This window comes from Panthera uncia, assembly GCF_023721935.1.
Source record: "Panthera uncia isolate 11264 chromosome A1 unlocalized genomic scaffold, Puncia_PCG_1.0 HiC_scaffold_17, whole genome shotgun sequence".
In the NCBI taxonomy this organism is placed as follows: Eukaryota; Metazoa; Chordata; class Mammalia; order Carnivora; family Felidae; genus Panthera; species Panthera uncia.
Genome location: NW_026057577.1, coordinates 55,639,301 through 55,654,660, shown reverse-complemented (window position 1 = coordinate 55,654,660; position 15,360 = coordinate 55,639,301). Strand labels below are relative to the sequence as shown.

General features: G+C 41.8%; 1 non-coding gene across 1 annotated transcript; it reads right to left on the bottom strand.

Moving 5' to 3' along the window:
* Positions 1 to 6,068: 6,068 nt before the first annotated feature.
* On the bottom strand, positions 6,069 to 6,199 carry LOC125935900 (small nucleolar RNA SNORA38). The gene has a single exon (XR_007461878.1). It is a non-coding gene; the product is annotated as a small nucleolar RNA SNORA38 (small nucleolar RNA).
* Positions 6,200 to 15,360: the final 9,161 nt, after the last annotated feature.

The window sequence follows — 15,360 nt, the reverse complement described above, 5'->3', positions numbered from 1 at the left end:
GTTTAAAAGCATCACTCTGAGAGGAACATTCTTCAGGCTTCACCTGACTGCCTGAGTCTTCACCCAGCAGCCTCAGCAGGATGCACCCCCACGGTTCTTCACGCCAACACATGAGCAGGAAAACCGTCATAGGTTTAAAGCCCATTTCTCTGTGTGTAAGATCAATGTGCCTGGCATAATGTCTGGTACATAGAAGGCTCTCAACAAGTGACTGCTGTCCCTTCCCTTTCTAAGGAGCTTGAATGGAAGCATGAAGACCTGAGCACCATGGTAACTGGCTTAATGCACAACAGAAGAGGTGGCTCCTGTGAGTTCACCACACATACCTCAAAGGGCAGAGTGAGACTGTGCAGAATTCTCCATTACTCAAGGATGGAGACATATCTTTTGGATCTGCAGCAGGGGCTGGGGTGGGTGGCAGGTGGGGGAGCTGGCCCTACCTGACAAACATGTTTCCCAGGTGATGCACTGAGCATGAGGAGACAGACAGGAGGGCTGAGGATGGGAGAGCCTGTGGCTATGTCTAAGAAGGCTTCTGAAACCCATAAGCAATGAAACATACTCACTAAGAACATAGTCATATGTTTAAACTATGAGACTGCCTCATGTCCATTTCTTAAACTCTTAAATAAAGACTTTATTATTATGGGGGTTGATGTATGCCTGTAATGCATAGGGAAAACTGAGCCACAGAGTGAAGGAAATCCAAACTCAAAGGTCATCTTGTTGAAATCAAAGATCACATGGATTCTAAATTGGACAAATTAAGAAATGCTACTGGTATCCATTGATGTACCAAGTTGATTCCTCCTACATGTCCTACTCACACATTTGAGCATAACATCTTTAGCCCTGTGACATTCAATGAAGTTTGGCAAAGGTAGGCAGCAGGGCTTGGGGCCACTCGGCACCTACCTGTTCTGGCTGGGCTGGAAAGTGGGACCCGGCTGTCACTGTAGCCCTCCCCTGCCACCCTGGAGTGGGTGCAGAATACTTGGCATGCCTCTCAAGCTCTGTTCCTGTACACTTCCCCTTCTTATCCACCTCTACAGCCTTCAAATCATAAGCACAGAGTGAGAAACTATGGTTAGGAAAGGGGAGCAAGCTCCTTTTACTATTCTAGTTCCTTCTTCATACCCTTCCCTCAACGTTAGCCCCACCTGTGGAAAAGAAGAAAAAAAAGCCCCATTTCCATTTAATGAACATGTGTATCAGGCACTGTGTGGTAATCACTTTTTGTACATAGTCCTTGAATAGAGCAACACTATGGGGTATTAGGCCTGCTTTAGAGATAAAGAAACTGAGGAGAGACAGCCCAACTAACTGTCCTAAATGTGACAAAACTAGAGAATGGCACAGCCTGCTTGGGACCAGGGCATGTCTTATATCTAACCCCATGGCGGTAACCACTCTGCTGACTGCCGGTGAGCAGAGTGTAGGACACCTTGGCACCGAGGTGGAGCTGGGGTCCGCTGCAGTCCCTGTACCCCACAGGGCTGGCTGGCATTTATGCCAGAAAATTAGGACAGTCAGGCTCTTGTTCTTCCTACCTGGTGAGAGTGGCCCCAAGGCTTTAAGGTGGATCTTTGTATAGTATATGTTCTTCAAATATTAAATCATCCAACAAGTGAATGAATGGAAGATTTGGATTCATTGGATTCCAGGTAATGTAGGTTTTCCAGTATTATTTTTTCCTTGATTCTATCTTAATTTTTTTCCTATTTTTTCTTTCCTCTGACTCCTCTGATCTCCTCACCCTCCAGGTGAGGTTTATTTGTTTCACATACTTTACTACCTACTCTCCCTCTTTTCTTGTAGCTCTGAGTTCTTGCCAGGATGTGTTGACAGAGTCTGGGTATCCAATGTAGATGAACCTGACAGCAATAAGAGCTACCTTTTTTTCAATGTTTATTTATTTATTTTGAGAGAGAGAGAGAGAGAGAGCAAGGTGGGGGAGGAGCAGAGGGAGGGGGGGAGAGAGAGAGAGAGAGAGAGAGAATCCCAAGCAAACTCCACACTGTCAGCACAGAGCCCAATGTGGGTCTCGAACTCATGAACCGTGAGATCATGACTTGAGCCAAAACCAAGAGTCAGACTTTTAACCGACTGAGCCACCCAGGTGCCCCAGAGCTACCACTTTTTGAGCACTAATCATGCTCTAACATGGGGTTCTAACATGATCATCAACCTTGACCCCTACCATGATGCCGACCAGAAAATGGGGCGGGAAGAGACTCAACAGCTTGACAAAGCTCACACCCAGAAGCAGTACAGCTGAGAGGCTCCAGATCAGCACTCACTCTCCACCTTTCCCTTGGCCACAGTGCCTTTCCGCTTGTGAACAAAACATACATACCCTTGCCTGTTTCCTTCTTCAGGCAGACAGCCATTCAACTATACTGTGCCCCCTTCACCCAGTTTCATTGTTAAGGAGAAGAAATGGATTCGCTTCACACATCTCTTAACTAAAGGAAGTAGGGACACCTCAGTAGTCAGAACATCAGGAATATGTGTTTTTAAGCCCAGACATCTCACTGTGGCTGGGGGTGGGGGTGGGGAGAAGGAGTGGGCCTGGGCATTACGGAGCCCCCAGCTTGGCTCTGGGGGGTGTGCAGGGAAGGTGGTGAGACGGAGGCTATGGGGCTGTTCCAGTGCTGAGTGCAGCCCACGTGCCCCAGGCTTTAAGAGCTGAGGCATTTTGTGCTGAACAGAGAGCCTTCCCACTTAGCTAATTGAATGTCCTTGCTGCACACTGTCAGGCGGCTCAGCAGGGGACAAACCTCATCTGATGTGCACGCAAATTTAAAAGAGAAAAAGATGACAGAGGGTTTAATGGAGCAGACAGCGCTGCAATCCCACAGCAACTCCAAAGCCCGGGCCTCAATGCGAGCTCTCAGCCTGAGAGGGAAAGTGCTGTGATTCAGCAACCTGCCCGATTTTCCCCAAAGGCACTTGAGGCTTCCATTAAATGCTTAGGTGTCCTGATTACTGAGAGGCGGGAGGCTGAAGGAAAAATCTCATACTTGTGCTATTTTTTCTCTCATGGAGAGCCCCGAAGCTACTGAGTGGAAGGAGCTGGTCACAGGGGAGGTGGCCGGCAGGAAAGGTGATGACATCCAAGCACTCTGCCTTCTCAGGGCCTTGTCAGAGTGGGCAAGGTAATTTTATGTTGGGAAACTTCAGATGGTGGTGACTGTCTGCAGGGAAATCTTCAACCTGCCAGCAGTGACGTGAAGTTCAAGCACCATCATTATCCGATGCCAGTACAGAAACTAGGTGGATTCCTCTGTCCATCACCAAACCCTGGCCACAGCCCACATGGTAATCATCAGCCCTAGCAGCAGTCCAACCCCCCTTCCTGGTGTTGTTTAACTTCATAAGAATCTTTCCAGATTTCCTTTCCCATCCAGTCAAGTCCTGCTTTGCATAAGAAGCTTGTCTGGAGTCAGAGTTCAAGTCTCCTGGCATCAGGTGCAGGGCTTTGTGCAGCGACCCCTCTGCCAAAAAAAAAGCAGAAAGGCAACACCACAGACACCTTCTTATCTCCATCATTTATTATTTGAATTACTTGCAGTGTGGACGCCAGGTTTTGATTCCTTCCCTCTAGCGCAAATCCTATTACTGGTGTGAGAAGGGCCAGAATCTGGCTCTGAGTCATGTTATTTTGCTCCCAAATTCCTCCCCTGCTGGGTGAAAACTCCTTACAGCACACAGGTGGTGGTGCTCAGAGGTCTCCTAAATGAAGGATGATGGAGGGGCAGGACCCACATGCTCTCATTTCCCTATGGGCTGCGACATCATTTTATGCAATGCAGAATTTCACAGGGAAAAGAGAAACCTTTTTATTTTTTCAGAATCTTCAAGGGAAATAGATGACTTAACACCCCTTGTCTATTTGAAGTAAAATAAACAGATGTGGCATTGAGAAGAAGACAAACCAAGATGTCAAAGTTGCTTTTTAAGTGATTCTAAGCCTCATGGATAGGAAAGGCCTTCAGCTTGGATGAAACCAACAACACGGAAACCTAAACACCCACTGAATAAGTCAACCATGCCGGTCAGGCTCACTCTTCTTTTTCCTCCCATGTGCAGCCCTCCCTATACATACATGATGAAGTCCCAGGGGCTTCTGAGATCATCCACAGGGAGAGGCAGGGAGCTGCAGAATCTCAAACGTGACTGCAGAGAACCACCTGGGGGCTTTGAAAACCACCCACGCTGAGTCCCCAGCCCAGACAACTGAATTCAAATGATCTGGTGTAGGACCCAAGCATGGGTATTTTCAGGGGGTTAGGGAAGAGGTAAACTTTTAGTTAAGCATTTTTATAAAAAAAAAAAACCACCTGTAACATCCATATAGTGATGTACACAAATCTTAAGTACCCAGCCTAATGCATTTTTATAAATGAATACCCCTGAAACACCATCCCCCACATCAAGATACAAAACATCATCATCCCCTAGGAGCACAGAATTTTTAAAACTAAGTTCTTTTATTTTGAAATAATGAAAACTCTTCAAATTGCAGGCATACAACAATGAACTCAGCATGCATATTTAAAAATCTCCCCTGTTGATTCTAATATACAGACAGCTTGATTGCAATAATTGTTTTTGCCACATTTCTGGCCATGGAAAGCCTTCAATAAAGCATGGGCATAAGGTTTTAATATTCTGTTTCTGATTTCTTAACCAGGTCATTATTTCTCAAGGTTCCTTTAACATATAAATTAATTTCAGCCTCAGATACATTTGATTTTGTTGTATTGTGATTGGTTTTTTTGGTAATTTTTTAATCAATTGTTTATGATTCACCACTTCAGCTCTTTCCAGTTATGTATGGACTAGGTAGCCTTTTTTGCTATAAAAAAGAATATCTTATGTGTGCTTGAGAAAAATAAAGGTGGGATTATACCCATTTTCTGTAGGGTAGCCACTAACTGATGGTTGGCAAGGCTGGAGGCAAAATCTGGAGCCCTCCATGGCTTAAGGGTTGGGATCCGTGAAAGGCAAGAGTCTGAGGAACTAAATACCTAGTGAGGAAAAACAAACAAAAGCAATCATGCCCAGGTCTGGTGGAAATATGGGAACTACAGAAGCCCTACTGACTTGCGAGTTTAGAAAGGCCAGCAAGAGAAATTCTGCCATACGAGGGGGAAGGGGACCAGGAAGGAGACACCAAAAACCTAGGAGTCAAGGAGCTGTGCTGCCATCAGAGGCTGAGATGCAAGGCTGGCCTTGGAAGGAATCCAGCTGCAGAGTGAAATCACCAGCAGTAATTCTCTGCGTGAGCAACTGGAGAGGCCAAGCAGTAGGGTTGCAACCAAGTCCACCTGAATGAGGCACTTTTTAAAAATTGGTACAAAGGTTGCATATGCATAGAGAGGCTGAAGGAGCAAGGCTGGGTAAAGCTGGACCCTGCACAGGCTCTGTATCTCCTTTTTATCTCCTTACACATAGTTCCTAAGAAGCAATTCTTTATGTGGCAGTGAAGCGGCTTTTCCTTTCCAAACAGCCAGCTGAGTGGGGCGGGAGCTAGATGTCTTCCTACAGGGGCAAGTTCTGGGGGTGGCTGAGGTCTTCAGGGCCCAGACAAAGGAGGAGAATCACCTAGAATTCCTTGGATGGTGGCAGAAAACGAGCCTTCGGGGGGACCTGGGTAACTACCTGTATGAGGGTATTTCTGGCCCAGAAGCAACCAGAGTGTAAGAAAGGAAAACTCATCACTTGAGCTTGGCAGGCCACACTCAACTTAAGTGTGCGGCAAAGAAAAGTTCTCTTTGGCCAAGTAACCAATTCCTTACATCTTTTTTTCCTTTGATTTCTTTTTTCTTTTTCTTTTCTTTTTTTTCTTTTTTCTTTTTCTGTTTTCTTCTTCTTCTTCCTCTTCATCTTCATCTTCTTCTTCTCTTTCTATTTTCTTCTTCTTCTTCCTCTTCTCTTTCTATCTTCTTCTTCTTCTTCTTCTTCTTCTTCTTCTTCTTCTTCTTCTTCTTCTTCCTCTTCTTCTTCTTCTTCCTCCTCCTCCTCCTCCTCCTCCTCCTCCTCCTCCTCCTTTTTTTTTCCTTCTCTGTTGGATGGTTGATGTTGAGCCTTCAGGGAGCAAGCTGGCCCCAGACTTCTCCAAGTCCACATTTCTTTTCCTCCAGTTCTTACGTGTCCAAAGACAGGGAACTACAGACATGCTTTTGTAGGAAGGTTTTATGTTTTTGCTGTCATTGTTATATACAATTTTGATTTGCATGTAAGTTTTTAGGTTTATTAAAATAAAGAGTGTGATAAACCTGAATTTTGTAATGCAGTATATTAAAATAAATTACAATGTATTTTAATACTAAAATCTACATCTTGTCTTTGATTTTAGCAATGAATCAAATTCACAGAAGGTTGTTTCCTAACAGAACTATGCTTTATAATGAAAAATTGCTCTGTTCTAAAACAAAAGCAGAAAACAAGAAAATGATCAAAAAGTGAATTTTTGAAATCTAATTTTTAACTGATGATCGATTCAATTTTAGGTTGAACAAAAGAGTGAGTTTTTGAAGTCACATGTCATTTATTTTATACAGTATTCATATTTTGCAAACTTCAACCTGTTTGCTCTCTTACACACACATGCACACACACACACACACACACACACACACACACACACACATAACCAGAACACCTCCCTTCCTCTTTTGCTTATATATGGAATTTGATTCCTGGATTCTGTGAACCTCTCCCTGCATTTCACTGTTTGTAGATGAAGAAACTGGAAGTTTCTGGCTTTCAAGCAGGACAACACTGCTCAGAAACATGAGGCCTTCAGGTATTCAGAGGTGGTAGGAAGAAGTGCTTAGGGAAAAACTGTGGAGGGGATCCTGGCAGCAAGGACAGGAGAATCACATCTTAAATTCTCAGAGGGTCCATGAGAAGACAGGATTCTTCCTGTTCTCATCTGAGTTATGAGCTGCCAGAAGAGGCAGGGATAACATGGGGCTAAGCTTTGGACTGGACCCAGAGGGACGAATAAAGGTAGTTGTATGTGCCTGATGTATATGACAGTCCCCAAAACAATTGAAGTCATGTTGCCTTATATGCTGATTGAGATCTGTGTCTCCTTACATGTCCATTGGGGTGGGGACTCCAGAGTTGATAGCACATAGAAAGCAAATGAAAGTGATTACTTTAAAAACAGCAAAATGCATAGTCCTCCCTTATACAGGACTCTGTACGGGAGGAAAAAATCCTAGGTATCACAAAAGGGAAAGACTTGACTATGACAGTGTTGTCCTCAAACCACCATCTACAAGAGAGGGAAGGGATGGAATGGAGTCTGAAGCAAAATAAGGTGCCTGCCCAGCCCACGTAAGGCCAGCCTCTTACCGTAATGCGGGATGATAGCCCAAGCCATGGCAGAGGCGTAGATCCCACCAATCATCCAGAACATGCAGAGCCAGCTCAGATGCTCACCCCGCTTCTCTCGGGCCAGCACTTCAGCAAAGTAGGAGAACACAGTGGGAATGGCTCCTCCAATCCTGCCAACAGGTACAGAAAATACAAGAAATCAGAGCCAGTACAGCCACGTGAGATGCAAAGTACAGAAGCAAAGCAAGCTCTGACAGCACATGCTCTCTCTCTATCCCAGCATATCAAGCAATGTATATTTTCTATCATTTTGTAATTTTAATACTATAATCTCTGTTTAATATAGGTTTATTATCCCTCCAGAACCTGCAATTAAGTAATGTCACCAAAAGGTGGCAGTGGTGCCCTAGTCATGTGGTTTCTAGAGCTTCCCTTGTTTAAGGTTATGACGGGTTTTCTGCTCAGGGTTGAACGTTCTACATATTTGCCAGAATTACAGCATTTGGTACAATCTAGTGAGTATTTTAATTAAAAAATTTTAAAAAAGAGATACTATGATAAGTTCTACCCATGACGTGGTGACTTTGGAAAGAGCTTCAAACACTTCTGGGAGGCTGTCTGTAACTGCACTTGGTCACTGCTACACTGTGGCAGCTGGTACTGCAGCCCAATCAGGCTGCTGTGTTGATAGACACAGGCTCAATGGGGTTGCTTCCTAGACTGTTCTGGTCTCAGTAGGTTTCAGATTTCAGTAGAACCCAGTAGATAGATGTCACTGCCGCATGAGTACACGTGTAGGTGCACTGGTTGAATCAAATAAGGTGCTGCTGGTTTCAATACTAATAGAAGGGAGTACAATGCTTCCTTCCAGTGGGGCAATTATAAGAGATGCTGACTGAGCTCTAGAGAGATGACGTGAGCAGTGACTTCCATTCAGGCTAAGTGTTCTCTAGTGAGTGTATATGGAAAAAATATTTTGTTCATTCTAGGAAGATAGGCCATAAATCTCATCAGAATTTCAAATAGGTCTTGACTCCCTAAGTTTTAAAACCACTGCCTCAGAAAGTAGGGTTATGGGAAAGCATTACTATCATTCTAAACAGTAATATTAACTCTTTTATTTTATTATTTTATTTTATTTTATTTTATTCTAGAAAGAGAGAGCATGTAAGCAGGGGAGAGATGCAGAGAGAGAGAGAGAGAGAGAGAGAGAGAGAGAGAATCCCATGCAGGCACAATGCTCAGCATGGACCCTAATGCAGGGCTCGATCCCACCACTCGAGGATCATGACCTGAGGTGAAATCAAGAGTCAGACACTCAACCGACTGAGCCACCCAGGCGGCACCTCTATGAATTCTTAAAATCAATATTTTTTAAATGATGTACAATAATAGATATAAACAAATTGTAGAGAAAACAGCAATATAGTTTAAAAAATATGTGCTGATTCCTTTATGCTCAGATTTCTGTAAGGTAAATTGCTATTGACATTTCACATCAAGGAAGAGAACATGCATTTATCCATTTAGCAGTAATTGATTTCCTCAGAGCCTTTGATATGATAAAGAAGTATTGGCAATGACTTTAGCAAGTGAAATTTAGAGAAAGGCCTTATCTGTAGCAAACTGGATGTACCAAACAAATCGCAAGATTCATAATGTCATTCTGCATCAAACAGTAGGTCAAAATATGGCACTGCTTCATGCATTTGTCCCTGCTTAAAGTGACGTGGAAGTTATCTACTGTTAGATATGGGCAGACCACTCAGGTCAGTGCTTTTCAGTCTGTGGGCTACAGAATCAACTCAGTAGCTATAAGCTACTAACATTTAAAAATTATAATAGAGATGAAAATAGTTAAGGGCAACTCAAGTAATAAGGATAAGTATCATTTCATGAAACTCTTTCTTCATTATGAACATGTTTATAATGTAGAATGTATATACATTTATGCATATATATGTGTGTGTGTGCCTACATATACATTTATATATAAAATAAATATATATGTATATAAGTGTATAATGGGCTGCAATGTGTTTCTTAGTGGGAACTCTTATTCAAATGGTTTAAAAATCACTAGCTTAAACAGAACTATCCTGTGATCCAGCAATTGTACTATTATGTATTTACCCAAAGGATACAAAAATACAGATTCAAAGGGGTATTTGAATCTGCACCCCAGTGTTTACAGCAGCATTGTCAACAATAGCCAAACTATAGACAGAGCCCGAATGTCCTTCGACTGATGGATGGATAAAGACGAGGGTGGTATGTATTTACAAGGGAATATTACTCAGACATCCAAAAGAATGAAATTTTGCCATTGCTATGATATGGATGGAGCTGGAATGTATTACACTAAGTGAAATAAGTCCATCAGAGAAAGAAAAAAACCATGATTTCACTCACGTGCAGAATTTAAGAAACAAAACAGATAAGCACATGGGAAGGGGGGGGAAGAGAAGACAGGGAAATAAACCACATGAGACTCTTAATGATAGAGAACAAACTGAGGGTTGATGGAGGGAAGTGGGTGGGGGATGGGCTAGATGGGTGATGGGAACTAAGGAGACATTTATTGTGATGAGCACTGGGTGTTATATGTAAGTGATGGATCACTGAATTCTACTCTTGAAACCAATATTGCACTGTATGTTAACTAACCAAAAGTTAAATCAAAAAAAGGAAAAAGAGGGGCGCCTGGGTGGCGCAGTCGGTTAAGCGTCCGACTTCAGCCAGGTCACGATCTCGCGTTCCGTGAGTTCGAGCCCCGCGTCGGGCTCTGGGCTGATGGCTCGGAGCCTGGAGCCTGTTTCCGATTCTGTGTCTCCCTCTCTCTCTGCCCCTCCCCCGTTCATGCTCTGTCTCTCTCTGTCCCAAAAATAAATAAATAAATAAATAAAATTAAAAAAAAAAAAAAAAGAAAAAGAAATTCGATGCTGGAAGCAGGGAAGTTGTTGAATGGTGGACTTCCACTTTCTATTTTAAACACTTCTTCATTACCTGAAATACTTTTTAAAAAAAATTTTTTTTAACGTTTTATTTATTTTTGAGACAGAGAGAGACAGAGCATGAACGGGGGAGGGGCAGAGAGAGAGGGAGACACATAATTTGAAACAGGCTCCAGGCTCTGAGCCGTCAGCACAGAGCCCGACGCGGGGCTCGAACTCACGGACCGCGAGATCGTGACCTGAGCTGAAGTCGGCCGCTTAACCGACTGAGCCACCCAGGCGACCCTGAAATACTTTTTTTAAAAAAAAAGAGCATGCACTGCTTTTATAATTAACATTCTCATTTAAAAAAAATCAAAAGGATGAAAAACAAATTAACGAATAAATAAAAGAATGTTTCTATGCGAAAAAAGAAATGTATTCTGAAGTATCCAGAAGTTGCTGGATTTCCCCCCTACTTCCTTGCCTTCCACAGGCTGTTGCTCCTGCCTGGACTGTATTACTTTTTGGGGACTACTTATTTGAAGATTCGATTTAACAATCACTTTCTCAGGGAGCCTTCCCTGGATTTTAAAAATTCAACAAAGTTTCTGAACAGATTTAAAGTGGTTTCATTATAACACACAGTTTTGGTAGGAAATAAAATGGCCGTGTCATCAATCACTTAACACTACTCCTTTTAAATTTGATGTGAAGGATCCGTTTCTCTGCACCATAAAGTCCCAGGCCCCTAATCTATGCCTTCACTTCGCAATGCATAAAGAGTCTCGGTTTTTATTGACTTTTGACATCCTAATTAATGTTTCATCAGGATTCTGGACATTCCATATGGAAGAGCTATAACTCACATTTCATGAAGGAACAACTGAATGTTAAGATATGCCAGGCCACTCTGAACCAAGATAAATGTACTCCAGGGTGACTAAAATGGCAAGCGGAAAACAGTAAACTTGCCTGTTAGTTTTAAACAAATTACTGTTGCATAAGAGAATACCAACTTTTAGGGGCACGTGAGCAATCCAGGTGCTTTTGATTCAATGCCTCTTTTTAAGGTGGTTATTTTTGCATGGATGTCTCTCAATATCTGTATGCAAAGCAGACTGCAAGGAACTCTAATATCAATAGATAGATGAGTCTGAAGAATGAGAGAGGGAGTCTATTCAAATCCTTTGCGAAGTTCTTCAGATTCAGAGACCTACAAAACAATCCAAGCATTCACACTTGCTACTGTGGGCTGATCATCCATTTTAGGGAAAATATCACTCCTCCTGTTACTATCATGTCCTTTAAGCAGAAAAAAAAACCCATTAGAGCATGTGGTAATGTTAACTATTACTCGTACTTCATACTCCATCAGAGGTCTTAAACATTATTCACATCAGAGTGAAGGTTCCTTAAAGGTGAGGACTATATTCCATTCATCTTTGAATCCCCATTACCTGGCCCACTGGACATGCACTAAGTGTTCCTCAGAAGAGCTATATTTCATGAAGCCTCTCTGCTGATGGAGGTGCCACTCCAAACCCTCTGGAGAAACTTGTTCTGATGACCTAAACATCTCCTATGAATTAAAAGATACATCTTATGTTTTGGGTCAGTACAACCATAAGAGAAGTCGTAGGTGCTGGGATGGAAGTTCTGATAGCAATAAAGTCCCCACAAAGCTCATGAAATTACTGCATATCTGAGTTTCCACAGTCACCTCTTGATCAGGTCCCCTGGTGAAAAGAGTCGCTTGGAACCTCTGGGCATAAGACACTGTGCAACCCTCTCGGGCACTCTGGGAGCTTCTAAAATACCTTGGTACCTTTCAGAAAAGTGCTGCAGAATGCTAGAATTACCAACAACAATACAAGTTTAGGTAAGAGAAAAAGCACAAGTGTCATGTCTTACAATATGATTTTGTTCCTGGAAGTGTTGAGGATAAGAAAAAGCTGTCCCCCTCCTTTTTAATAAGTAAAAAAAAAAAAATAAAGAAAGAAAAGAAAGAAAATTTTTCATTATTACTCTGTATCAATAGTTCAATATTTTGTGTGAGGGGCTAATGTGTTTCTTTAATTGGTTTATTGTATCAAGATACAATTTCTTAGAATACATGAGAAGATAACAAATATTTAAATGGAAGTTCTCAAATTCCCATGTATCAGCTGCTGTTAAATACAGTTGGTTGTGTTCACCAGTCTCTCAACAGACATTCGGCAATGTCTGGATACATTTCTAGTTGTTTACAACTCAGGAGGTGCTATTGGCATATAGTAAGTAGAGGCCAGGGATGCTGCTAAGAATCCTAAAATACACAAGCCAGTTATTCACAACAAAGAATTATCCATTCCAAAATATTAATAGTGTTGAGATTGAGAAACTCTTGTAATGGGGATTTAATGAAATGATAACTTGTTTTATACTAAAAATCCATAAGATAAGGCATGAAATGGTTATCTTTTACATTATCTGATGTGCAATACATTTCTAAATCCAGTTAGCATGGAGACCTTTTTTTTTTTTTTTTTTTTGAGAGAGAGACAGAGAGCACGTGCATACTTGAGCACGTAAGCATGAGCAGGGGAGGGGCAGAGAGAATCCCAAGCATGCTCCGTGCTTGTCAGTGCGGAGCCTGATCCATAGCTCAATCCCACGAACTGTGAGATGATGACCTGAGCTGAAGTTAAGAGTCAGACGTTCAACCAACTGAGTCACCCAGATGCCCCCTTTGTATTGTTCATTATATAATGGTCAATTAACTACTGTTGAAGTTTTCTCAAATTCATATTTGATGGCATGTTTACATAAATGAAGCAATCAGATCAAGATGGTTTATAAAGACTTTTTCTCAGGATCAGATATTGAATCTATTTTATTAGCTGTCAAAAAGGGTCAAATCTTAATTATATTTGGTAATAGGAGGCTTAAAGGGAATAATAATTCACATCCACACTCTATATAGGTGGAATATTAGCCAGATTAAAACAAAATTGAATTGACACAGCTGAAAGAGTTGATATTTGGAATTTCAGAGTTGGAGTTATTCTTAAGAAATAGTAATTAATGTTGGGTTTTTACAACTTTAATTATAGAAATATAAAGAAACTGGGGCACCTGGGTGGCTCAGTCAGCTAGGCGTCCGACTTTGGCTCGGGTCATGATCTCATGGTTCTTGGGTTCTAGCCCCACGTGGGGCTCTGTGTTGACAGCTTGGAGCCTGGAGCCTGCTTTGGATTCTGTGTCTCCCTCTCTCTCTGCCCTTCCCCCATTTGTGCTCTGTCTCTGTCTCTCTCTATCTCAAAAATAAACACTCAAAAATTAAAAAGAAAAAAAAGAAATACAAAGAAGCTAAAAAAAAACTGTGTTAAAACACATTCTAGAATAAGTTGGGACCACTCTCCAACCCCATTCTACACACACGTGCGCCCCCATCTGCGAGCGTACACACACACACATACACACACACACATACACACGCACCCCACCTCAAAAGGTCTACATATGACTCAATACCAGGCATCTTGTGAATATCATGAAACATATTTATTTTCCTCAATAATCTAAGGCAAATTCATGAGCGGGATATTGTATACGGCAAAGGGTGTGTCAGCTTTACAGACAAAATATCTCCTCTGTCGGGAATATGAGACACATAAGTTAAGTCAGTTTAGCACAGCAGGATGAAAGAGAATGCCAAATATTAATGTCTGCACAAACTTCACTGAGAAACTGAGAAGACTGATGATCTTAAGGCTGCAAATTTCACAGCCTTACCTCATACTAGTCCAGTTCAGACGGCAGCTATGGTAGATTATGTTGGTCCCTGTACCTCATCATACTGGCTTAGGCTGGCTACTGAGGCAAAGATAGGGAAGAGTTCAGGGTTTTGCAATAAAAGAGGGAGGCTATGGATAAAAAGAGTAATTGTACTTAAAATGGCTTGAAATATGACAGTTTAGAGGAAAAATTATGGAATGTCTGATGAGTTCTTGTCCTGAGGAGGGATTCTATTGAGTAATTCTGTTCTGCTCTAATTCCCCAGTAAGCATGTAACAAAGAATTATTTCATTCTAACTTATTTCACCATGTGATTGTCAAATGGTCCTTCACCTCAATCTTCCATCTTCCATTTCCACTGGGAAATGGGGCATTAGGTGAGGACAGAATTCAGGAGGAAGTTTAATATGCACTGTAAAGTCACATGCTCCATACTGATAATATGCAGAGGGCGAAGTCTACCCGAGCTGACTCTGACAGCTTTTACTAAGATGGGTATTATGGGCTTATAAAAAGAATACTGAATGGTGAAGTCTATACTGGGTATAGTCTGTACAATTACAAGAAAGTTGCATGAAAATATCCTTTTAATCCTCACTCAGAATCAACAAAAAAATGAAAATCAATGACACTGAACTGCCAGGCAAATTGCACAGCAATTCAGAACCAATTCATTATGCTTTATTGAATTGGACCCAGAAATAAACAATTAAAGCAGCAGTCCTGAAGAAGGACTTTTCAGTGACTTCCTTTTCATGAAAGCAAACAGACTACTACAGAGGCTTAGAGAAAAGAGTACAGATCTAATGGTTTCTGAATGGGCTGGGTTCACACAGAAAATGAGATTGCTGCATTGATTAGAAAGCACCTGTTCATTACAGTACTCAAGATAGAAACAGGAGAACACTTACTGGTAACCAAACCAGTCATCAAATCAAGAGTGGGAATCTCCCATACCCAGGGGCAGTGCTAAAGGATGTGTGGTTTGGGTACCTCTAGTTTTCCACTCTCCAAAGCCACAGATTTAAACAAAAACTCATAATTCTTTGATATGGGCAGTTGTTATTTTCTCAATATTAGGTAAAGTATGGATAGAATAACTGGTAGAAAACTTGACTATTTTAAAAAATATTGAGATGTAAATATCTAATTTGGATAAAAGATGTGTTTCTAAGAAAACAGCTTCAGTACAACTCTCTTAGCCCTCGTTTGCAATCAGGTTGCTACCCTAAGGCCCCGAATCTATAGCATCCACAGCAGCACAGATACTATGCGGGGGGGGGGGGGGGGGGGG